A 25,648-nucleotide genomic window follows, 5' to 3' on the forward strand; every position below is an offset into this window, starting at 1 on the left:
CTCACTAATTCCCGGATCCAAGCGCATCCTCTCCTGTTCACATAATCCCAACAGCCTCCTCACAGGTCCCTCTGCGTTCCTTCTGCCCGGTCAGCCCCATCTCTACACAGCAGAGGGAATCCACTCAAAAATGCAGCCCCAATTGTGACATTCTCCTGCTTAAACCTGCCATGGCCCCCTGTCGCCCTCCAGATAAAGACCCTAATCATGACTCACAAAAGCTTTGAGAGCTAGTCTGGTGTTTTTTTTTTTTAATTAAAAAAATTATTTATTTTTGGCTGCGCTGGGTTTTGTTGCCCTGCGTGGGCTTTCTCTCCTTGTAGTGAGCAGGGATTACTGTTTGTTATGGTGTACGGGCTTCTTACTGCAGTGGCTTCTCTTGTTGAGGAGCCCAGGCTCAAGAGGTGGGCTTCAGTAGCTGTGGCTCACACGCTTAATTGCTCCATGGCCTGTGGGATCTTCCCAGGCCAGGGATCGAACCCATGTCCCCTGCTTTGGCAGGCAGATTCTTATTCTCTGTGCTGCTGGGAAAGTCCCTCATCTGTCTAACGAAGGCCTAAGCACGGTGTGGTTTTACCTTTCTTTTATTCCTTACTTCATTTCATTCCATCTTAGACTGAAGTCTCCCCTAAGAGCAGGGAGGAGGTCGGATTTGCATTCTATATTCAAGAGCCCGCACACAGTTGAGGCTTGATAAATATTGAATGCATGAAGGAAGGAGGAAGGAATGAATGGGTGGCCCAGCCCAGAGATCAGGTGTGGCCAAGAAGACAATCTCCTTAAAACTGGTCCTGTCCAGGTGAAGACTGGCAGTCTGGGAAGGTCAAGCAGCGAGGTGCAAAGCTCGTCTTGCTCCCTGAGCTGGGAAGGATCCCTCCTTCCCCTCCTCCTTGAAGTGGTGACCATCCCCCATGAGTTCTTCCAGAGCACAGACTCCAGAACCCATCAGAGGGTGAGATCGAGCCCTGCCTCTTCACAGCTCTGTGGCCTTAATGTTCTTATCTGAAAACAGAGTGCATGTGACTTGTTCAGCGACAGGTCCTCCGAAGCGAAGAGTTCAGATTCAGAGCCCAGTGTCTAGCTGCTCAGGAACAAAGGTGTTTGTCTCTTTTAAACTTCCGGTTCTAGAGCAGCAGTCCCTAACCTTTCTGGCACCAGGGACTGGTTTCATGGAATACAGTTTTTCCATTGACTGGGCGGGGGGATGGTTTCAGGATGATTCAAGTGCATTACATGTATTGTTCTTTATTTGTGTTATGGTTACAGCAGCTCCACCTCAGATCATCAGGGACCCTGGAGACTGGGGACCCGCCAGTCTAGAGAGTATAAAAAAAATATTCAACCATTGCCTTCAGTCTAGGGCAGGCCTCTGAACCTTAGCTCTCCTGATGTGGGTCCTGGGACCGACTGGGGCCTTCTCAGGTGGCTCTGTCGTAATGAATCTGCTTGCCAATGCAGAAGATGCAGGTTCAATCCCTGGGTTGGGAAGATCTCCTGGAGTAGGAAATGGTACCTCATTCTGGTATTCTTGCCTGGAAAATTCCATTGTTAGAGGAGTGCGATGGGCCAGAGTCTGGGGGCCACAAGGAGTCGGACAAGACTGAGCGGCTGAGCGTGGGCCCGTCCTGTGCGTTACAAGTTGTTTGCTGTGCTGCTGGCCTCTGTCCAGTAGACGTCAGTAACACCCTCGAGTTGTGACTCCAAACAGCCAACCATCTCCTGGGGTGCAGACCCCCACGCTGAGAACTAGGGATCCTTATCCTGGGGCATGGGCAAGTTTATTTTTAAAGAGGACAGTGGGTGAGGTCATAGAGGATGGGATTTCAGGCCAGGGTGCAGACAGGGAGGGCAGCAGTTAGGATAAACTATGCACAGTAGGGAGCCGGCAGTGGCTCCCACCCCAGTGCTCTTGCCTGGAAAACCCCACGGACAGAGGAGCCTGGTGGGCTGCAGTCCAGGGGGTCGCATAGGGTCAGACACGACTGAGCGACTTAGCAGCAGCAGGAGCATGCACAGTAGGTGTTTTCTCCTTGCCGTGTATGAGATAAATTCAGATAAACTGTCAGAGCTGCAAGTGAGGGGTGGGGGCAGCAAGTCTGCCACGTCACAGATGGGAAAACTGAGGTCTGGAGGCAGGGGCTTTGTTACTGGCAAGCAGAAAGCCTTGGGTGTCTAAAATACGTACGCAAAAATGTCTTGGCATTTCATATGTACATAGATATATATCTGACATATATTGTACATAGCAACTCTATTAAAAACAGATATGGAGTCATAAACAGGAAAAGAATTTTAGAGTTTTATTTTTTAATGTGTACCGTGTGTGGGCACCTGTGTCCGCGTGCACATGCACACACACCTCAACCTTCTTGCATCTTTCTGGTGATTCTGGGAAGAGGCAGTGGAAGGAATCTGGGGTGTGTTTGCTGCCTACCGTCTTTTGGTCTTGAAGCCTTGCAGGGAGGAGAGTAGAGAGGGCAAGAGGTACAGATGAAACAGAGGGAGATCTGAGGCCTAAATGAGAGGACAGGGCCATTGTGTCCTTTTGTTTTATCCAAACAAAAGGTGACTGTGATCTGGTTTTGAATGAAAAGGGCTGAAGTTTACCTTCGATTTTACAAGTGAGTTGTGAACAGACACTCAACCATGACAAGAGGGGAGGAGGGAGTTGACCGTCTTCCAAGGTTTTGGAGGCAGCCCTTCAGACTTCCCCTAGATGGCCCTTGGAGGGCCCTGAGGGGCTCTGAGCAAGGGAGTGGCTTGGTCCTCGATTGGCAGTAGAGAGCACTTCTCTGGCTGGTGTGAAGCTGGGGAAAACGGAGAGACTGGACCGATAAGAGAGGGCAGCTGCCTGCCTTGTTGGGGTGGGGTGAAGGATGGAGGGAAACATCAGTGCACCCACTCCCTGTGAGGGGCCCTTAGGCATTCTCCCATCTGCTTGCGGTGTTCCATGTGGTCCAGGGCCGTTAAACTTTTCAAAGCACATTTGTTTGTTTCTTCTGACATTTTAAAATAAGAAATAAAATGTTATTAATACGGTACAGTGGGCTTCCCTGGTGGCTCAGTCAATAAAGAGTCTGCCTACGACGCAGGAGACGTGGGTTCAATCCCTGGGTGGCGAAGATCCCCTGGAGAAGGAAATGGCAACCCACTCCAGTATTCTTGCCTGGAAAATTCCATGGACAGAGGAGCTTGATGCACTACGTAGGTCCTTGGAACTGCAAAGAGCTGGACACGACTGAGTGACTGACCACGCACACGATATGGTGCAGCAGTGTCCTCCTGAGTCCGTCCCCTTCCTGCTTTTGCCTTAAGGTGACCACTGTATCCTGATTTATTTTTTGACTTTTACTCCCCATGGGACTATTCATACACTATGCTTAGTCTAGTTTCCAGACTTGACATAAACATTATATTCACTGTATGCTTTCATGACTTAAACTCGCCTCTCAATATCATGCTTCTGGGACTTATTCACGATGTTAACAGGTAGCAGGTTTATACCATGCTTCTTAACAGGTAGGGAATGTGCTGTGGTACAGACATAATACAAGTCACTCATCCCATCCAGTATTGATGGGTATCGATCTATGTTCTTCTGATCTGGTTTACTATAAACTAAGCTGCATTAACCTCTCTTGGAGTGGCCCTATGACTCTTTGTGCTGAGAGCAAGAACACTGCAACTGAGCCTAAATAACCCTCATTTCCTTATTCATAAAAATAGGCATAATAGCAGTACCTACCTTACAGGGGTGTTGTGAATGATTGATATATTAATTAATGTGAATTAATAATTGGTGAAGCTCTTGGAGCAGGGTAGTGTCATGTAAGTGTTTGAAATTTCATGCTGTTGTAAACTGAGCTTAGGACAAAGTGTGCATGGAGTTATGTAACAGCTTCCTCCTCCAGGCTGTGTGGCTTTAGACAAGTCAGTCAACTTCTCTGGGTCTCTCCTCTCTCATCCATAAAACGAGGTGTCATAAAGATTGCATGAGATGATGCATGCTCTATAATAGACAACTCAGCAAAGATCCGCTTTTGTTTTCATCACTTCCGTTTTGTCACCCTCACAGGGTTGTTCGGGCACGTGTTATTTTCCTTTTGGACAGACAAAGAGACTGAGGCTCAGAGAGGTAGAGAATCTTTCTGTAGATCGCACAGCATGTCAGAATGAATGGACGTTCTTCAGGCAGCGCCCCTGCATTGGCTCCCTGTGGCTGTTATTGTAGATCTCCAGGGCCCTCCTGCCTCCTCCTGAGATCCCTGGATGCCCCTCTCCGCCTTCCCTCACTCACCCCCAGCCTAGACCTGTAGCTTGGCCACCCTCTGTGTTCTTGCCGCACAGTGGAACTGATATAAAGAGTCCTCCACGTGGCCTCTCAGAAACGCCACCTGACGCTCCTGTATCATGGCAACCACAGAATCAAAACAAGCTCTTCAGAAAAGATCATAAAGGAAGGGGAGGTTGAAAGCCTCCCCCTGCTCCCCCAGAAGGCCACCCCTCTGTGATTCCCACCGCTGGGCTTTCATCTTGCAGAGTTGACCTGGTTTGTGTTGTGTCTTCACAGTTAAAGGAATTTCCCCCTCAAATTGTTTCCCTCTAGCTGCCAGGGGCTGGGAGCCAAGAAGTGGGGTTTAAAATATACAAAAGGAAACGGAGCGCAGAGGAGAAAAGCCATTAGAGAGTGGGTGCCCGGGGGCGGCAGAGCAGAGTGGGCACTGTGCCGTGGCTGGGCCGGGCTTCTGTCTTGGGGCCCCTGCCCCTGCTCGGCAGAGCCCTTCAGCGTCTGCCTCCAATGTCAGTGTCCTGACTGCGCACAGGCAAATCTAGCCCTTCATTCACAGGCGGAGAAGCCACTGGTACGGACAGTAATCGTTAGCTGACTGTTGTTTCTACTGAAGTATAGTTGGCTCACAGTTAGCTTCAGGTATACTCAAAGTGACTCAGTCTTTCATATTTATGTGTGTGTGTATGTGTGTGTGTATATATATATATATATATATAAATATATATGTGTTCTTTTTTGAATATTTTTCTGTTGTAGGTTATTACAAAATTTTGAGTATAGTTCTCTGTGCTATACAGTGGGTCCTTGTTGGTTATCTATTTCATATATAGTAGTATGTATATGTTAACCCTCAAAACTCCTAATTTGTCCCTCCCCTACTCTTTCCCTTTGGTAACCATAGGTTTGTTCTTTTTATGTCTGTGGTTCTGTTTCTGATTTGTATATAAGTTCATTTGTCTCGGGTTTTTAAGATCGCACATATAAGTGATACCATAGGATATCCGTCTTTCTCTGAGCTCACTTAGTGTGATGGTCTCTAGGTCCATCCGTATTGCTGCAGATGCATTATTTCATTCTTCTCATGGCTGAGTAGTATCCCATTGCTTATCTGTACCACCTCTTCTTTATCCGTTCCTCTGTTGATAGACATTTAGGCTTTCACATCTTGGCTGTTGTGAATAATGCTGCTGTGAACATTGGGCTGCGTGTATCCTTCACATCACACCAGTCAGAATGGCCATCAACAAAAAGTCTACGCATAATAAATGCTAGACAGAGTGTAGAGAGAAGGGGCGCCTCCTATACTGCTGGTGGGAATGTAAATTGGTGCAGCCACTACGGAGAACAGTATGAAGGTTCCTTAAAAAACAAAAAATACCGTATGATTCTGCAATCCCACTCCAGAGCATATATCCAAAGAAAATCATAATTTGAAAAGTTAGCTACTAGTATTTACACTTGAAATATGCCAGTTGTAGGGACATGATTTGCATATCTGAAAGGATATAATCCCCACAGCTACCTCTAAGGTTAGTATCCTGATAATCCCCACTTTGCAAATGAAATAGAGCAGAGAGAGGTGTAGTCACTTCTCCAGGTCACCCAGAGTTCACTCTGGAACTCAGAGCCCAATATAGTCGATTCCAGAGCCTGCGCCGTTACCTCCTGTATGGCCCAGGAGTTTCAGGACTGGCCGGCAGGCGCACTGGAGCTGAGCAAGGACAACGAGGTGGCCTGGTGTTGCGGGAAGCTCATTGGAGGGGCAGGGTTGGAGTTCTGGATCCAGAATGTGCAGCAGGCATTAGTCCTGGCCGTTGGGTAAGAGAGTGATGGCAAGCGGCTGGTGAGCACGGGAGGAGGAGGAAGGAAGTCTTGAGCTCACACTGGGGAATGTGGGGCTCGGGAGCTACAGCGGGTGCCTGAGCTGGAGAGTCAGATCATGCCCTTGGCTGTGCTCGAGTGCTGGGACAATGGGCCCGGAGTATTTTGCTAACAGTAGTCACAGCTGTGCTGGCTACTGCTCTAGGCACTTCATTGCTGTTGTTTATTCACTAAGTCATGCCCGACTCTTTGATACCCCATGAACTTCAGCACATCAGGCTTCCTTGTCCTTCACTATCTCCTGGAGCTTGTGCAAACTCAGGTCCATTAAGTTGGTGATACCATCCATCCATCTCATCGTCTTTCATCCTCTTCTCCTGCCCTCAGTCTTTCCCAGCATCAGGGTCTTTCCCAGTGAGCCGGCTCTTCGTATCAGGTGGCCAAAGGATTGGAACTTCAGCTTTAGCATCGGTCCTACCAATGAATATTCAAGGTTGATTTCCTTTAGGATTGACTGGTTTGAGCTCCTTGCTGTCCAAGGGACTGTCAAGAGTCTTCTCCAGCAGCACAATTTGGAAACTTTATAGACACGATTTCAGTTCAGTTCAGTTCAGTCGCTCAGTCATGTCCTACTCTTTGCAACCGCATAAATCGCAGCACGCCAGGCCTCCCTATCCATCACAAACTCCCGGAGTTCACCCAGACTCATGTCCATCGAGTCAGTGATGCCATCCAGCCATCTCATCCTCTGTCGTCCCCTTCTCCTCCTGCCCTCAATCCCTCCCAGAATCAGAGTCTTTTCCAATGAGTCAACTCTTTGCATGAGGTGGCCAAAGTACTGGAGTTTCAGCTTTAGCATCATTCCTTCCAAAGAAATCCCAGGGCCGATCTCCTTCAGAATGGACTGGTTGGATCTCCTTGCAGTCCAAGGGACTCTCAAGAGTCTTCTCCAACACCACAGTTCAAAAGCATCAATTCTTTGGCGCTCAGCCTTCTTCACAGTCCAAGTCTCACATCCATACAAGACCACAGGAAAAACCATAGCCTTGACTAGATGAACCTTTGTTGGCAAACTAATGTCTCTGCTTTTCAATATGCTGTCTAGGTTGGTCATAACTTTCCTTCCAAGGAGTAAGCGTCTTTTAATTTCATGGCTGCAGTCACGATTTAAATCATCACAAAAAGTCCCATTTGGGAGGTGGCATTATGGTCCCATTTTCTAGATGAGGTCACTGAGTCTCCAAAGAGTGAAGTGATTTGGCCAAGGCCACACACCTGGTGAGTAGTGGCCCTGATGTATGAACCCAAGACTGGCTGATTCCCAAGCCCACATACTTAATCAGTTAAGTACAGGTAGCCACTAAAATACTATGTAACAAACAACCACAAGATCTCAGTACCATGGAACAGTGTTTATTTAGCCCAGGTGTCTAATTTGGGTTGGTTGAGCCTGGCTGGGCTCCACTGGGGGTCTATTCTGCTCCACCCATGATGGTCTCATCCTCTCCTGGCATCAGTGGGATGGCTTGGACACCTTTATCTTCTGGCCACGGCAGGAGCACAAGAAGGGAAGCAGAACCTGAGAAGTCTCCTGGAGTCCAGGCTCAGAACCAGCATACAGTTCCTCCTGCCTCATTCTGTTCATCCAAGAACATCACAAGACCGAGTCCAAAGATCTGCATGGTCCCCGGGAAAGAGCAGGAACGCAGGTAGAGGGAAAGAACTGGGGCCAGTGTTGTGCCCTAGGGCAGTGCCTGTGCTGCTGAAAACGCATCCACTCTTTGATACTCTTTTCAAAAGGTAGAGCTCTTGGACTTCCCTGGTCTAGTGGTTCGAATCCACCTGCCAATGCAGGGGACCCGAGTTTGAGCCCTGGCCCAGAAAGATTCCCACGTGCTGCGGGGCAGCTGAGCCCCATGCACCGCAACTTCTGAGCCCACATGCCCTAGCTCTCTGCAGCTAGAGAAAAGCCCGAGTGCAGCTGCAAAGACCCAGCCTCAAATAAATATGTTTTAAAGGGGAGCTCTTGCGTGTGGGCTGCACCTCCTAACTTGCTTCCAACAAGCAGAACAAGACAAAAGTGACAGGTGTCACTTCCAAGGCCAGGACGGGAGCCCTCCCTCCTTGCCCATCTGAGGATAATTGCTCTGGGGATCCGGCCGCCATGTTGTGAGGACACCCGAGCAGCCTTGTGGAGAGACAGGTGGTGAGGCCCTCAGGACTCCAGCCAGCAGCTGTGGGAGTGGGTCTTCCTGGGAGCAGGGCCTCCAGCCCCAATTCAGCCTTCTGATGACTACAGCCTGCTGACATCCCGATGGCAACTTCACGAGAGAGACCCTGTGTCAGAACCACCCAGCTAAGGCACTCCTGAATCCCTGATCCACAGAAACTACAAGACAATACATGTTTTTATCATCTGAGGCCTCCAAGTCCTGGAGCAATTCAAGATGCAGCAACAGAAAACAAATGCAGTTGCCTAATCATGATGCCAGCCTCTTGCTGTCATTTCAAACGAGGCGGAGATGGAAGCTGTTTTGTCTGCTCCCCAGAGAACCAGCAAAATCCCAACAATTTACCAAGATTAAGGGACCAAAAATACTCTTGGTAAAACTGTGGTTGTTAAGAAACATCTGTTCTTGAGATGCCCAAATTGGGCTGCGCTCAAAGGGAATGAAAATGTATCAGAGGATGGGGACAGCTGTGGGGGACTGATGCCAACCCTGTGGCAGACTCAGCGTGTCACTCAGTCCCTCCTTGGAGCTGAACAGGGAGAACAGTTCAAACAAAGGTCTGCTAGGGCCGCCGAAGCAAAGCACTGATGGGTCCATCCAGCTGCAAGGAAGATACTCACAGCACATCCTGCTGTGTGCCAGGCACAAGGTGGGGACTGAACAAGGGTTGGGCTGGTGGAAGACTTTGGCTGCATGGTACGGACTGACGGGCGAGAGGCAGTGTTGTCCAGGGGTTGAGTCCACGGACAGACCTGCGTTTGAATCCTAGCGATGACGTTGCTGGCCCTGCGTCTTACAAGAGGCCGGTCACTTAAACAGCTTCCTCATCTGTAAGATGGACATAACAACTGTGCCTGTTTGACTGGTGGTTGTGGTCTACCCAGCTTTGCTTTGTAGGACTCTTCTCCTACTCCCTGTGTCCTGTCCATCCTGGTGCCCGGCCACTGCAGCACATCCCCTTGGTCACCACTCAGGAGCAGACATAAGACCCGAGTGAGGTCAGTGGGATGGCCATAGAGAAATGTTCTTTCTTTCTTAAAGTGGTAGGTTTAGAAGGACATGAGCCACCTGGGTTGCCAGTGTCAATCATCACATGTACCACGTGAAGAGATCTTGTCTTTCGTCCTGGGAAGGGACGAAAGAGCCTCCTGCTGTTGTTGGATCCAGCCCTGCCTGAAGCCTACCCAGAATTTGCCGCAGATGTCCACATTAATCAAAGTTCTCTAGAGAAACAGAACCAATAGGTACACATATACACACATATATATCCTATTGTTTACGATATATCTTATCTATAGATATATAGAGAAATTTAATATAAGAAATTAGCACATGATGATTATGGAGGCTGAGCAGTCTCAAGATCTGTAGCCGGCAAGCTGGAGACTAGAGGAGAGGGTGGTGTAAGTCCTAGTCCAAAAAGCCAGTGGACACAGGACACAAGAAGAGCTGCTGCCTTAGTTTGAGCCCAGAGACAAAAGACCAGCATCTCAGTTCAAGGCAATCAGGTCACCTCTTATGGGAGGGTAAGCCATTTTGTTCTGTTCAGACCTTTAGGTGATTGGATAAGAGCCACTCACATCAGGGACAGCAATATGCATTACTCAGTCTACTGAGATATGTGTTAATCTCACCTAAAAGTCACTCTCACAGACATAGAAGAATGTTTGACCAAGAAGCTGGGCACCCGTAGCCCAGTCCAGCCAGTTGGCACATAAAGTGAACCATCATGGTATCTAAGTTGTCACTGAATGCCTTCCCCTGTTTTAAACCCATTGGAGTTGATAGGCCTTGCTTGTAATCAAGAATCCTGATCGATAGAAATGCTTTTTTCATAGGGATATTTACAGAATGGATGAGCTCTTGCACAGTTCTTGGGAGACGGAAAGCCCTCAAAAATGATAATCATTCATTCCTGTCATAGAGCAGCTTCAAGGGAGGAGGATTTCCCACTTTGCCCGTACTTCCTCCCACAATCCTGAGGTCAGAAAATGGGCCGGCAGTGCTCCTACTTCCTCTCCACCACATCCTCTCTTTAGAGTGGGTCACTGGTTCTGAGTAGGTGGAGGAGATGCTCTACCCCACGGGAAGACTCCATGGTCTAAATCGCCTGGCACAGTCATTAATAAGCTAAAAGATGAGGAGAGCTTCCCTGGTGGCTCAGTGGCAAAGAATCCACCTGCATTGCTGGAGACGCAGGTTTGATCCCTGAGTCAGGAAGATCTCCTGCAGAAGGAAATGGCAACCTGTATTCTTGCCTGGGAAATCCCATGGAGTGAGGAGCCTGGCGGGCTACAGTCTATGAGGTTGCGAAAGAGTTGGACACAACTGAGCGACTAAACAACAGCAATAACAAAAGATGAGGAACCTGGGAGAATCTTTCCTCGGGGCTATGGTCTGCAGAATCACATCATGTTGAACGTCAAAAGCTGACTATCACCTCTGTTTTGTTTTTCTCTTTATTTTCTGAAATAAGTTCTAATCTCCCCCAGACTAATGGATGCCTAGGGCTGTACAGATCCAAAGCTGTACTCAGGGAAACAAAATTGAAAACTACATTAAAAAATTTAAACTAGTTATTCCTGTAACATATTCTTCTAGGAATGGTAGATATATTGGTTTTGACCACCAGCATCCTTTCCTTGGCCGACCCATGCCTCCCCCACTTCTTGTGGTACCTGGAGGCTATTAATCACAGTCCTCCACCTTCCTCACCACCCGGGAAGGCCTATCAAGGGGCTGAGCCTATCCTAACACCATGGCTGCATCCTCTTGGACCGTGTGATTGGTCCCGAGGTGGACATGTGATTCAAGCAGAGCCAATCCAAATCCTTCTTTGGGTTCCTGCATCCATGATGAGAGACAGGCAGAGATAGAAACAGAGAGGGGCAGGGTAGCCAGGAGGAGAGAGACAGAAGATGAGAGAGTGCTTTTGCCTTTTGGACTGCGAGCCATAGGGATGAGGCTTGGGGCTGAACAGAGGTCAGCACACAGAGGGTAGAAGAGAGAGAGAGAGCCTGCCAGACACGTGGGAGGAGACACGGGCGCCCCTGGGTCTGGCCATGCCTGAAGCAAGCTAAAAGTCTCCCCCTTTCCCTTAAACCTATTTCAGTTGAAACAGTGATCTATTTCTCCCTGCTTAAATTCACTTAAAAAACATGGCAGAGGAAACTGCATACATGCTTGCACCAAAGATCCCAAGCTTGGGCCAGGCGAGATTGAACCTCTAAACGCCAGATGGCTGATGCTCCAGCCACCCTCTTGTTTGGAAGTCGGCCGTGTGCCCCGAGTGCAGACGTTGGAGTCAGAAGACTGAGATGAGAGCCCCAGATCCAGACTCTCTGAGCCTCGGTTTCTTCCCCTGTAAACTGTAGGTAACAGTACCTGCCTCCTCGGGCAGTAAGAGGCTTAAATAAGACGAGGGCTGTCGCTCGCGTGTCTCGGGGGGCGGGCACGGAGACGTGCCCCATCCGCAGGAGCCATCTCCCCGCCACCCTGCAGGATCCCAGCCTGCTGCTCCTTCCCCTGCCTGACCCAGTTTCTCATCCAAATTTGGCCACAGGCCCAGGCCCTGGCCTATTTTCGGCACACCTCTTTTTTGTTGCAGGAAAAAAAGAGACCCACACGAGTTACCTTAAAACAGGGAGTTTATTGTGGGGACAAACGGGGACAGGAACGTGGAGGGGGTGGAGGCAGGAAACCCTTTGCGACTGAGACTGTTTTGGTGTGGAATCTCTTTTCTTTGTACCTTTAAAAGTCATCAGGCTACCTGTCCCGACAGGAGGATCCCCTTCCCAAGCCTGGACGTGAACAGACCCGGAGAGCCTGGTGTCTGCAGTTGTGCAGCGCTAAGACTCCTTTGCAATCGTGGGGAGGGAATGGATTTTTTTGGCTGCTGACAATCTGGATTCAGGTTTGGACAGCTCTCAGGACCAGCAGGGTTGTTGTGAGAGAGGACGTGCACAGGGATTTTAGAGTGAAGTACAGAGTGACTGTAATTTATCATCCAAACCAGGACACTTGGAGAATGAAAGGGGCACCATGGTAATTACACGGGGATGCAGATGTAAACCAAGTCTGCAAGCCAGCCGGGATGTCTGGTCGCCCTGAGAGCACAGAGGTTTGGGAAGGAGGGGACTGAAAAAAAGGCAGGTGCCCAGAATGGAAGGAGGTCTGGGGGTGTAGCTGCTGCTCAGGAAATGCCAGGTTCATGAGTCTAGGGCTGGATGGTGAGGAAGGGAGCCCCTGGGTCCCCAGGGACCACGTCGTAGCACCTGCCCTGTAGGTGATGGGTGGTGTTTGCACTCGTGCAGTTTTGCCATCAGCCCACAGCACCCCCAGAGGGAGACCCAGACCCTCAGATAGTTCAGATCCATAGGAGACCCCTGTATACTGGCAGGCGATGGAGAGAAACTCCCCACTCAGATAAGTGGAGCAGGGGCAGGTGCCCCCTCCCTGCAACCTGGGCCAGTGTCTGCACTCCCTCTGTGGCCCGTGGGGTCCTCGGCGTGTCTGTGCACTCAGAACTCGGTGCTTGCAAAGAGCTCCCTGCTTTCCCCCAGCTCTCTGATTTCTGGTGACTGTACCTCTCCCCAACTCTTTGCCTTGTCTTCCCGATGGACTCCTAGCCTGGACCTTTGGCAGTGAAATCACCCTTATCTCAAATAATTTGAAACAACTCTTTCCCACTGCTCAGGAGGGTACAGAAGGTTCTCACCTTGAGGGGATGGCGGGCCCCTTCATGTGATGTACATGGTGGTTTTTCTCATCGCTCTTTATTACCTCCCCATTTTATGTGCCCCAGGGGCCCCACCCCTTACCCACACTCATTCTCTGGACTTTGAATGACCCCATCCCATGGATGCCCCAGTGGAGCAGTTGACTTAAGCTCAGTCGATCAGCACATCCTGTCTCCCTGGCCGCTGATTGGTCTAGGTACACACCCAGTTGGAGTTGTCTTGACTTGAGGTCTATGAGAAGAGCCTGGAGCATCTTTTCTGATGCTGTTGGAGGGGATGAAAAATAGAATGCAGAACTAACATCATTTTTGATGAAGGACCTATACCGTGGAGCTACAAGGAAGCAGAGCTAAGCGGAGAGAGAGAAACTGGATCCTGGTGACGTCACTTGAGCCTTTAGGTCAAGCCACACCTGAAGGTCTTCCTCTGGGCTGTTCAAACACAGACACCAATAAATCCCCTTTTCTGAGATCCCAGTTTTCTAGTTTCCCAGTTGACAGAGCTCTCTAACTGCAGGGTGAGTCCTAGGGTCCACAGGATGCTCAAACCAATGGGAAAGGCATTGCAGTTGCTCATATGAAGTTCTGAGCCTTGCCCTCCCGTAGTGAGAATTTTCAGGCTCTAGTTAAAGCTGTTAGTGCCTGTCTTCTTAGTCACTAACCCATACTCTCTTACATAATAGACTCTCAGCAATATTGCGAAATAGGTCAAGATTAATTCTGAAGCCCCAGTGTTCCACCTGACCTCCCTTTGTGGGTCTACAGAGCCTGTTTATGAATTTGTACCCCCTCCCCCCCCCCCCGCAGAATTTCCGGCCCCACATCTCCCCTTGAGGACGCCAGCCCCACATCTCCCCTTGAGGACGCCAATCCCAATGTTGTCTCAAAGACCTCCCGACCTCCCTGTGTTTCTCCTGCCCTGTACTCCCCTCACCCTGAGATCCAGCCCTTGTGGCAGCTTCCCAGGTCCACAACTTTTTCTCAGATCAGGAACTTTGCAGATGCTGGTTCTTCCATCTAGAATCCACCTTTTCTCTTTCTTTACCAAGTTTTCTTCTTTTCACTCTTGAAGCCTCGCTGAAATGTTACTTCCCCAGGGAGTCCTCCTTGGCCTTTAATCTAGGTCAAGCTGGCCCCTTTTGCATTCCAAGGGCACCTTGGACTTTTTCTCTTGTAATTGTAGCTCCAAGCTCAATTACTCCCCCAGGGACATGAGACCTGGCACATGGTTGGTTTTCAAAAACATCTGGATGGATGAGTCCACAGGCTCCGAGCCCCTTGGCAGTGGGGAGCAGAGGTCCGGGGAGAGGCTGGACTTGCTCAGATCCCACAGCCAGCCTGTGGCAGGTGGACACTCAATGCAGGGTGGTAGTCAGATTCTCTGAGGAGCCCCAGTAATGGCCACCCCTCCTTTGTTGGGAATTCCAGCTCTGTTTATTTCCCCAAAATGTTTTCTGAGACTGCGGCTGCTGACCGTGTGCTGATGCCATGGAGGGCCTGAGCTGATGGCTGTGACTCCCTGGATGACGGGGATAGCAACCCAGCTGGGAGCATGGCCGGGCTGGAGTCTGGCGGAGACAAGCTGGGTTAATGTTTACTCCAGTCCCAGTGTCATGGGTCATCAGACCAAGAGCAGGCGCACTGGGGGACTGTGCAGGGAGACCCCATGTGCCTTGGCCTTGCTGTGGCTACAAGGCCCAGGACAAGTGGGGGCAGAAAGTCCTGGGTGCAGAGATCTTCCACCCTGATGCTGTGCTGTGACCAGGGAAAACACTCGGGTTCCAATGCCAGTTCTGCCACTTGCCAGCTGTGTGACCTTGGGCAAGTCACCGTGCTCTCTGCCTCTCTGTTTGCCATTCTGTGAAACAGGAATGTTAAGAGTAGCAGCCTCACAAAGCAGTAATGAGAATTAAATTAGAAAGTAATCATCCTGCACTTATAGCAGTGCCTGACCCAACAGAAGTGTTCAAACTGCATCCCCTCGATGCTGGGAAAGATTGAGGGCAGGAGAAGGGGACGACAGAGGATGAGATGGCTGGATGGCATCACTGACTCAATGGACATGGGTTTGGGTGGACTCCAGGAGTTGGTGATGGACAGGGAGGCCTGGCGTGCTGCAGTTCATGGGGTCGCGAAGAGCTGGACACAACTGAGCAACTGAACCGAAATGAACTGGGCAGTGGCATAATGTGCCTATCTAAAGAGCAAATCTGCTATGTATTGCTTTGTTTACATTGTTATTGTCTAAATCCCGCTCTGGACTGTGAATTCCTGGCATGGTCCTGGGCCCATAGAAGGCACTCAGTAAGTATTGGATGGATGGATGGGTAGGTGAGTAAATGAGTGGATGCTTGGAAGGGTGGGAAGATGGGTGGATGGATGGACAGGTGGGTGGGTAATGGGTGGGTGTGTGGATAAATGAATGGATACGTAAGTGGATAGATGAATGGGTGGGTGGATGGATGGGTGAATGGATGGGTAGATGGATGGATGGGTGGATGGATGGGTAGATGGATGGGTGGGTGGATGGATGGGTAGACAGGTGTGTGGATAGGTGGCGGGTGAATGGATGGATGGATAGGTGGGTGGGTAGATGAAAGGATGGATAGGTAGGTGGGTGGATGGGTAGGTGTGTGGATGGGTGAATGAATAAGTAAGTGGATAGATGGATGAGTGGGTAAATGGATGGGTGGAAGGATGGATAGATAGGTGGGTGAATGGATGGGTGGGTGGGTGGATGCAATGGTATCAACAGATGGATTTCTAGAATGAATATAAGCTCTGTAAGTTTCTGAAGACCTGTGACTCACCTGCTCATGTCTCCAGTTCTCCCTGCCTCATCTTTGTGTCCATGGCACGCATTTCCAGGAGTGTAAAGAACAATAGAATAATAAGCTTACAAGACTCTTCTTGTGGGTGGTGTTTTTAGTTTCCATGCCATGGAGGTCAGAGTGTCAAATAACAGAAGTCTTTTCTCTCTCAAGGAAAGAATCAGTCACACCTGCGTAGGCGGTGGTAGAGGTGGGTATTTGTTTGGTTTAACAGCTATTTGACTCAGCCCTCCTGCCAGCGGGAGCCAGTGACCTTTCCTCTGAGCCCCGGGCCCTGAGCCAAGCCCGGGAGGGCAGTTCCCTTCACTCACGAGCTCTGTCAGTGCAGCTACGTCCTGCTGAGATTTGGTTCCTGCTGGCTGCTCTGTTGCCACCAGGAGGGCATCTGAGAGCTAGGCAGAAATGAGAGTTCTTGGGCCGGGAGGAGCACTGGCGTGGGGAGGGCACCACACCCCCAGCCGTCCACCTCACATTATGTTAACTCCTTGGGGGTAGACCAGTATAATAATAACCCCCAGGGATTGCCCTGATGGTCCAGTGGCTAAGACTCCATGCTCCCATTGTGTGTGGCGGGGGAGGGCTCTGGGTTCGATCCCTAGTCAGGGAACTAGATCCCGCATGCTGCAACTAAGATCTCATGCCATAATGAAGATGGACAATCCCACGTGCAGCCAAATAAATATTTTTTAAATATTATTAAAAAGTAAAAATAATTATAACCCCCAAAGGGCCCCATCTCCCCGGGTCCACACTCCTTTGCCGTGAACTATTGTTGTTGTTCTCAGGATGTGGAGTCTTATTTTTCTGCACCCTCTTGAATCTGTGACTTGCTTTGACCCCCAGGTGTGGCACCCGTGATGCTGGGTGCCCTGAGATTAGTTCTTCCTCTCGCCCTCTGGGGTCACTAGGACCACTAGGCTGTGAGACTCGCCTACCAGTGGATGAGATGTCAATGGAGGAAATCAGAGGTGACCCATTAGACAGCATCAACTGCCAGACATTGAGTGGGGCCATCTCGAACCCTCCCGCCTGGCTTAATACCCGACCCGAATGCAGACGTGTGCATGAGACCAGGATCCTTTGTGTATATATTAGGCTTTGGAGGAATTCAAAAGGCATCTTATGTGAACTGCATGAATCTTTCTACATACCCTATCTTCTTTCACTGCCAAGTGGGCAGATTTATCCTCCTATGGTAAAGAATGCGCCTGCCAATGCAGGAGACATAAGAGACATGGGTTCAGTCTCTGTGTCAGGAAGATCCCCTAGAGTGGGGGCAACACTGGCAATCCACTCCAGTGTTCTTGCCTGGGAAGCCCCCTGGACAGAGGAGCCTGGTGGGGTATAGCCCATGGGGTACACAAAGAATCGGACACAGCGGAGTGGCTTAGCAGGCATGCGCAGCTGTCTTGGCACCTCCTGTAAGACCAACCCCCCCCACCCCCCCCGCCCATACTGCCCCTCCCTGGACCCTCTCATGGGACATCTAAGCCCACGAGAGCTGAGCCCCTTGCAACTGGTGCTGGGTTGATCGAGGTGAAGCCAGATTGAAAACAAGGGCATGGTGATTTTAGTCAATAGGACTGTTATATACTTGAAAATTGCTATGTTCTCTGAATGTTCTCACCACAGAAAAAGAAATGGCAATTACGTGACCCGATGGAGGTGTTTGCTAACACCATGGCGGTCATCATTTTGCGATATATGTGTGTCAAATCAATATGTCGTGCATCTTAAGGTTATACGACATCACATGTTGGTCATAGCTCAGTAACACTGCGGAGGGGAAAACCAACGCAAAGACCCATTAGGGGAAAAGATCTCATTGGTGGCCGGGGAGATACAGGAGTGGAGAGATCTGCTGCCAGGCAGCCAGGCTGGGTTGTGTGTCAGTGGGGGTGGCTGTGTGCAGGCGTGACGGTGCCCAGGACCTGTCGCTCCAGTCCCTCGAGCTCCACAGCACGCTGCCACTCTGTCGACCCAGGAAACTGCCTCCGCCCACAATCCCTACACTCCCCCCATATTGTGGAGCCTTGGAAATCAGCCCAATTTACCCAGTCCGAGGAATTCTCCTCTGAGCCAACCATGCCCCTCAGACTGAATAACCACAGCTTACACAGCTCACAAAGAGGTCAGACACAGGTATGTAGAAAGTGGGATTCATGTAGTTCACGTCAGATGCTTTCTGAACTCCTCCAAAGCCCGGGATACACATAAAGGATCCAGGAGCCCATCCGTCTCTGGACCTTTGCCTGTGTTGTCCCTTCAGCCAAGAACAGTCTTCTCTTAGCTTTAGGCATGACTGGCTCTTTCTTTCCCATTCATATCTCAGGTTCAGCATCACCTCTTTAACAAATAAAAACATGCCCACACAAAAACTTATAGGGGAATGTTCTTAGCAGCATTATTCACAATGGCTAAAAAGCGGAAACAACCCAACTATGCATCAGCTGATGAAGGGATAAGCGAAACGTGTTGTACCCATACAATGGAATATTATTTGGCACAAAAAAGGAGTGACGTGCTGATACATGCTACAATGTGGATAAAACTTGAAAACACTGTGCTTAGTGAAAGAAATCATTCACAGAAGCCCACATATGGCACAGTTCCACTCAGAGTACATGTCTAAGCAAATCCATAGAGACAGAAAGTAGCTTAGTGGTTGCTGGTGGGTAGGGGGAAGGGGAGAAAGGGAAGTGAATGCTAAGTATAAGATTTCTTTTGGGAGTGCAGAAATGTTCCAGAGTTCGATGGTGCTGATGATTGCACAACCTTGCAAGTATATTTAAAAAAAAAACAAACAACCCTTGAATTGTACACTTTGCAAGAGTAAAAGTTGTGGTATGTGAATTATATCTCAATACAGCTGTTTAACAACAACAAAAATCACCTCCTCAAAGCAGTCCTCCATGATTCCTCACTCTGAAGATGATGCCCCCGATGTTTTCTAACTCTGGCCCTTGATTCAGTCCCTCACCTTATTGGCTGCCCCCTGAGATTATGTGGTCTATTTACATGTATATTTCATGTGTGTGCTTCTCCCACTGTAGGATCAGGCTCCGTGAGAACGGGGCCATGTCTGCCTCCTCAGAGCTGTGTCCCCAGCACTTACACAGGGCTGGTTGTTGACTGAATATTAGTTGGTTGCACGAAGGACTCAGCGTGCTAGAGCCGCCAGGGAACAGAGTGCTCTTCCAGTTCTCCTCGTTTACAGATACGGAGGCTAAATGCTGGGGAGGGACTCAGTGTCCTAGCCTCCCATGGCTGTGCTTAATATCCACCGCCCCCCGCCCCCCACTGCAACAGCTATCTTGCAAAGATGTGGAAGTCCCCAAAACCGCCCACCCATGTGGAACAGACTGTTCTCCACCTAGCCATTAAATGACAGAGATAAATGATGTTGAGGGTCCCAGTTCAGTTAATAGGCATGCACGGCCATCTATGGCGGTAGATAGTGTGTGGCCTTATTCTCTGCAAATGCCACTGTGTCACAGCTAGAGCCCTGCCACCACCAAGCTGCTATCAGATGCTGCCACAGGGAGCAGGGTTTCAACCAACTCAGATCCTGCCGTGGGAGCTGGGCGACAGGGTACAGTAGCCAGACCCTGCCCCATCACTGCAAATCGCTCCTCGCTGAGCCAGCTGGCCCCCCGCCCGAGGAGCAGGGGGGGTCCTGGGTGCCTTGAAGTAATTAATTACACCATATGGCAAAGAAACACAACAAGATTTATAGCAGAGTCAGCGACAGATGGCCCTGAGAGCAAAACACGGATCACTGCAGAGATGTCGAAATGTTGGCCCCGGACCGTGGGAGATGGTGTGTGCACGTGTGTGTGTGTGTGTGTGTGTGTGTGCACGCGGGAACGAAAAGGATATGTGGCTGGGGTCTGAGGCTCTGCCACTTCTTTAGAGACTATCATAAAGCAGATACTCACTCCCCACCACCACCACCATGGAATATTTTTTAATTGACTCCCCTCCCAGTGCAGGGAAAGACGGGCTTTGGTTGCCAGGGCGTCTGTGTGGGAAGAGAGAAATGCAAATGGGGAGATTGGGAAAAGTGAGAAAATCCTGGAGAGGATGGATGGGGTGCTTTTTCCACGGGCCCCCTTCTGGCTTCAGCACTCCGAGTCTCTTCTGCATTTGGATCTGAGAAGTGATCCCCCCCCACCCGGTGCCCTGTCAGCATCTTAAACTCAAGAGGTCCCAAACAGAACTCCTCCTCTCCCTCACCGGGCTTCTACTCTGCCCTCTTCTCCACCCAGCTTCCCAAGGCCTCCTCCTGGACCTCCAGTCTCCCCAGGTCACCCTCCTGCTTCGGACCCTCCCCCCAGCCTCTTCCCAGGATAAAGTTGACCTTCTCTGTGGGGCCCCCAAGTCCCTCTACAATCGCTAGTCCCAGGATTCATCTCCCACTTTTCCTCTGCACTGCTGCTGCTGCTGCTAAGTCGCTTCAGTCGTGTCCGACTCTATGCAACCCCATAGACAGCAGCCCACCAGGCTCCCCCATCCCCGGGATTCTCCAGGCAAGAACACTGGAGTGGGTTGCCATTTCCTTCTCCAGTGCAAGAAAGTGAAAAGTCAAAGTGAAGTCATTCAGCTAGGCATCCTATTTCAAGCCTCCGTGCCTTCATCAATGCTGTTCCCTCTCCAAAATGCCTTTCCTTGCCAGGCCTGCCCAGATACATAAATCTTCATTCATCCCAGCTCACACATCTCTCCCTCTGTTTGGCCTGAACAGAGTTCATCTCACTCTCCTTTGCACTGCCACTCCGTTTTGAACGCTGCTCATTTGTGGTGTTTATCACATTTATTCGTGGTGTTTATGACTCTCTCGCTGGATTCCAGGGCAGGATCCCTGCTTACTATTTCCTTATCTCTGACAATAGAATAACACCTGGTGCCTGGGAGGTCCCCTCAGGCGTCTCCCCACTTGTGGGTCCTGCATAATAAATATTTGCGCACTAGAAAGATAAAAGAGTAGATAAGGTTTTAACTGTGGGGCCAGGAATTGGATGGCAGTCAAAGGAAGAACCTGATGGAATTTCTCCTTCAGGGTTGACTGTGGAACGATTGCATTAATGTCCCAATTATGGCCTCCCTGTACCCACATCCTTTGTCATTAGAAATCTCCCCGCCCCAATAAGAGGTGGAGTCTGTTTTCCCATTCCCATTGAATCTGGGCTGCCTCTGTGACCTGCTTTGACCAGCAGAATGGGGCAGAAGTGATGGTGCACATGTTCTGACCCCAGGCCTCGAGAGATCCTGCAGGCTTCCTCTCATGCTTCTGGAACCCTGCCTGGCTGCCATGTGGATAAGCCCAAGCTAGCCTGCTAGAGTGGAGCAGGCAATGGCACCCCTCTCCAGTACTCTTGCCTGGAAAATCCCATGGACGGAGGAGCCTGGTAGGCTGCAGTCCATGGGGTCACTAAGAGTCGGACACGACTGAGCGACTTCACTTTCCCTTTTGACCTTCATGCATTGGAGAAGGAAATAGCAACCCACTCCAGTGTTCTTGCCTGGAGAAACCCAGGGACGGGGGAGCCTGGTGGGCTGCCGTCTATGGGGTCGCACAGAGTTGGACACGACTGAAGCGACTTAGCAGCAGCAGCAGCAGCCTGCTGGAGGATAGTGGAGCAGAGATACAACATCCCAGTGGAGGCCAGTTCACACCAGCCAATCTAGCTGATCAGATACACTTGTTCTGAGGCATTGATTTCCGAGGTGGGGGAGGTTTGTTACACAGTAATCACTAACAAAGACACATTACGTTGTTACTTATTAGTAAACTGTGACCCTTGTTTGAGAAGTTTTTAGGATATGGCAGTGGGGTAGGGCTTTTAATTTTGCTGCTGGCAGGAGACAGAAACAGACAGACAGGGAGTAGGGGCAGGGAGGGAGGCTGAGGGAGGGAGACACAGAGTGCACAGCCCTTACTCATCTTGCCCATCTCACCAAGCGATGGGGCTCTGGATTAGCTAGGGCTCTAAACCCCAGGTTGTCCAGCGTTTCTCAAACTGAGTTTCACAGGGCATTCATCGTAAAGGATGATGGTAGATGTTGCTAAGAGGAAAAGGAAGCTGCTGCTGCTGTTGCTAAGTCGCTTCAGTCGTGTCCGACTCTGAACGACCCCAGAGACGGCAGCCCACCAGGCTTCCCCATCCCTGGGACTCTCCAGGCAAGAACACTGGAGCGGGTTGCCATTTCCTTCTCCAATGCATGAAAGTGAAAAGTGAAAGTGAAGTCACTCAGTCGTGTCCGACTCTTAGCGACCCTATGGACTGCAGCCCACCAGGCTCCTCCGTCTATGGGATTTTCCAGGCAAAAGTACTGGAGTGGGGTGCCATTGCCTTCTCCGAGGAAAAGGAAGAGTTTTGTTCAAATATACTTGGAAAACACTGGCTTAATGAAAGCTACATGGCTCAGGGCTCCTCGACTGAATGCCGTTGCTATCTTTAGTGATCTCATTGTATGTTGTAAGGGCGAGGAGGACTTGAGTGCCCAGTGTCTTCTGGGCAGATTTGCCTTTTCTTCCACTAGAGTTCTACAAGATATGTTTCGGGAAAAGCTCAGCTGGTACAAGCACTCCTCTGGTATGAAGGACCAAGCTATGGTGTTCTTGAAATGTGATCAGTCAGTCTTGACCCAGAGCTAGGAAGTATCTAGTTAGACAGCAGGTAGTACCTTCCTCCTCATAGGAATGGCTAGATTCCCTAAGGTTACGTCCTTTGGCCCTTCAGAACATATCTGATCTTTGCTCACAAGTGTCAGCTCTAAAGATGGTGATCATGTCTCCCTGCCCTCCAGGTCCCAGCTTCTGTCCTTTCAGCAAGAGTGCACTTTATTCAACCACATCTCACAAGACTGGTTTTAAGTTCCCTTCATCTGCCTGCATACTCTCTTTTACTGTCTGTCACAGTTCTTAAGGAGAACCAGAACAAAATTCATTATGCTTGGTCACCTCCCTCATTTAGACCTTATACTTCTGTTAATGTGGCCTTGAAAGCCTTTAGCTTTTAAGTCCGTGACGGTGCACTCTTGCATTGAGTTTGGTCTGAACAAAACCCCGTATGTTTAAGTCACTGGAGCGCTTGCAAAATCCATCTTGTACTTGTGCAATTTTAGGACCTAAGAATAAAGCTTTATATTTATCCCTTATAAATGTCATCTTCTAAGATTTGCTTCCTAACTTCTGTTTGGATCCTGATTCTGAAATCTTTCATATTTTCAGCCTCTTAGAGAACTCTGCGTACATCCCACAGTTCAGCATATAACCTTTGTAGTGGGTATGTGATATTCTTGCTACCCAGTAAGTCTTCTCATATCAGCACCACGTTTTTCCTCTTGGAAACTGCCTTCCTCATTCCTCCTCCAAGAGCTTCAGGTGGAGCTGACCCCAGCTGCCATTCCAGGATAAGCATATGACTAAGGTCTGACCAATCAGAGTATGGTACCTCTCCCCATCACTGATGGGTTCATGGATGGATTCTGTGAGGAACATCAAGAGGTACTAATTCCTCAGTTCAGTCTGGAGGGACTGGGGAAGGGGAGGCAAATGCCTCATTTTCTGCCAGCTGCTGCCAGCTATCTGACCACTACATAGGGGACCTATCTGAAGGTGAAGCCAACACAGAAGGAGCTTGGAAGAGAGAGGAAAATAGGGAGCAAGCCAGGACCTCGTGACATGCTTTGCCAGAGAATGCTCAGTGCAGGCAGTATGACCCCCACCCTGCCCCCCGCCCCCCCCCATCTGCCAGGAGTTTAGAAAGTCGTCCAACGTCATTAGTTGTCGTAAAGATCTGGACCCACTGGAACTCTTTGGAAAACAGCCTGGCACTTTTTATTAAGGCTGAACACCTACACCTACCCTATGACCCAGCAATTACATTTGAACGTATATACCCGACAGAAATGCCTACATATGTTCATCAAAGATCTGTTTAAGGATGTTTGCAGCAGCTTTATTCTCAATACTAGAATGGGTCAAAAACTGTGTTTTCATGCGACAGAATACTATACAAACAAGGATGAGTAAAACAACTCTTCACATGCCACATGCATGAATCTCACAAACGCTTTCTCTGGCTGCTCTCAAATTTCTTGTTTTTAGTTTTGAGAAATTCAAGCATGATGTGTCTTTGGTTCACTCAGCTTCTTGAATTTGGATGGGTATGTATTTTGACAAGTATGGGAAGTTTCGTTATTATTTTTTTGAGTACGTTTTCAAACTCGCCCTCGGTCTCTCCTCTCCTCCTGGACTCTGATGACACAAATATTAGATATCTTATTATAGCTCCATAGGTCAGGAATCTGTTCTTTCCAGTCTATTGTGTTTTTGTTGTTCAGATCATTTCTATCATGTTATATTTCAGTTCACTGATTTTCTTTCCCTCTGTCCCTCCAGCTGTTAACCAATCCACTGAGGTTTTCATATCAGTTACTCTACTTTTAAGTTCTAAAACGTCCATCTGTTTTCCGTTCTTATGTCCTGTTTCTTTGCTGAGACGTCCCATTTCTTTGCTGAGGAGGTTCTATTTTTTCACTTGTTCCAAGCGTGTTCCTAATTGCTCATTGAAGCCTTTTCATCATGGTTTCTTTAAAATCTTTGTGAGATAATTCTAACGTTCTCTCTCATCTTGGTGTTGACATCTATGGATTGTTTTTATTTTACTTATTTTTTTCATTCAGTTTGAGATCTTTCTGGCTCTTGCAATGACAATGATTTTTGCCTGTAAAACCTGGACAGAATTATGAGACAGAATCTTATTTAAACTTTTGGTTTTAGTTGGCTGTTTTTTTTTTTTTTTCCTGGCTACATTGTGTGGCACAGGGGATCTTAGTTCCCTAACCAGAGATGGAGCCTGTACCCCTCACACTGGGAACGCAGAGTCCTAACCACTGTGTTGCCAGGGAAACCCCTTAGTTGGCTTGTTCTGACCTTGCTCTGCCAAAGGAGGGAGAAGCCCAGGTCTCCCGCTGTTGACACCGAGGAGAGGAGGGTGCTTATAGCTCCTAGGAGGCGGGTTATGGCTCCCGTAACTCGCCTCGGCGGGTGATGGCCTCATTATCGCTGCGCAATGACGAAATTCCTGACTCTTCATTTGGCTTCCTCTGACGTCACTGCCACGGGGAGTGGGTGGGACTCTTCAGTATGGCCAACCGGAAGTGGGTATCCAGGGAGGGGCTTATTAATGGTGGTGGGATGAAAAGTCCTGGCTTTTTGGACCCTCTGATCCCATCCCAGTGGGAGTGTTGGGCCCCCTCAGGAAGCTTCAGGAAGTGGAAGTCTAACGCTCCCCACCCCCTTGGTCTTTGCTAGTGTGTTGGGGCTACGGATGTTCCTGTGTTTGGATACATTAGAGCGATTATTGCCTAAAAGTCTTCTGTCCTGCGAGGCTGTCTCTTTCCTGACCCTTTGTCTACAAAGAGCAGGATTTTTTAGGTGTTTTTTTTTTTTTTTTTTTTTTTACTTCTGTCTGCACTTGGTATTTTGGGGTTGCCAGCTTCCTCGGCTCCAACTCTGGGATATATGAGGCCGAGAGAAATCTCAGGCTGTTAGCAACCCAGGTTCTTGGACTCTTTAATCAATAGAGCTTGATGAGAAGCCAGATGAGACATTCAGGCAAAGCGTTATTGCGGCTCCTGCTGAAGCAGGAGGGAGCCGAGAACAAGAAATAGGTGCCCTGGTTGCTCCCCGGGAGGGCGAGCTGGCTCCTTAGACAAGGTGAGAGTG

The 25,648-nt window shown here is 49.4% G+C and overlaps 1 long non-coding RNA gene across 1 annotated transcript; it reads right to left on the minus strand.

Annotated features, from left to right (window-relative positions):
• Nucleotides 1-23,854: 23,854 nt before the first annotated feature.
• LOC133228474 (uncharacterized) lies at nt 23,855-25,358 on the minus strand. Its single transcript, XR_009730211.1, has 2 exons — nt 24,854-25,358; nt 23,855-24,653 (listed from the first exon to the last, which is right to left on the minus strand). It is a non-coding gene; the product is annotated as an uncharacterized LOC133228474 (long non-coding RNA).
• Between the last annotated feature and the right edge of the window lie 290 nt (nt 25,359-25,648).

This window comes from Bos javanicus, chromosome 17, assembly GCF_032452875.1.
Source record: "Bos javanicus breed banteng chromosome 17, ARS-OSU_banteng_1.0, whole genome shotgun sequence".
NCBI lineage: Eukaryota > Metazoa > Chordata > Mammalia > Artiodactyla > Bovidae > Bos > Bos javanicus.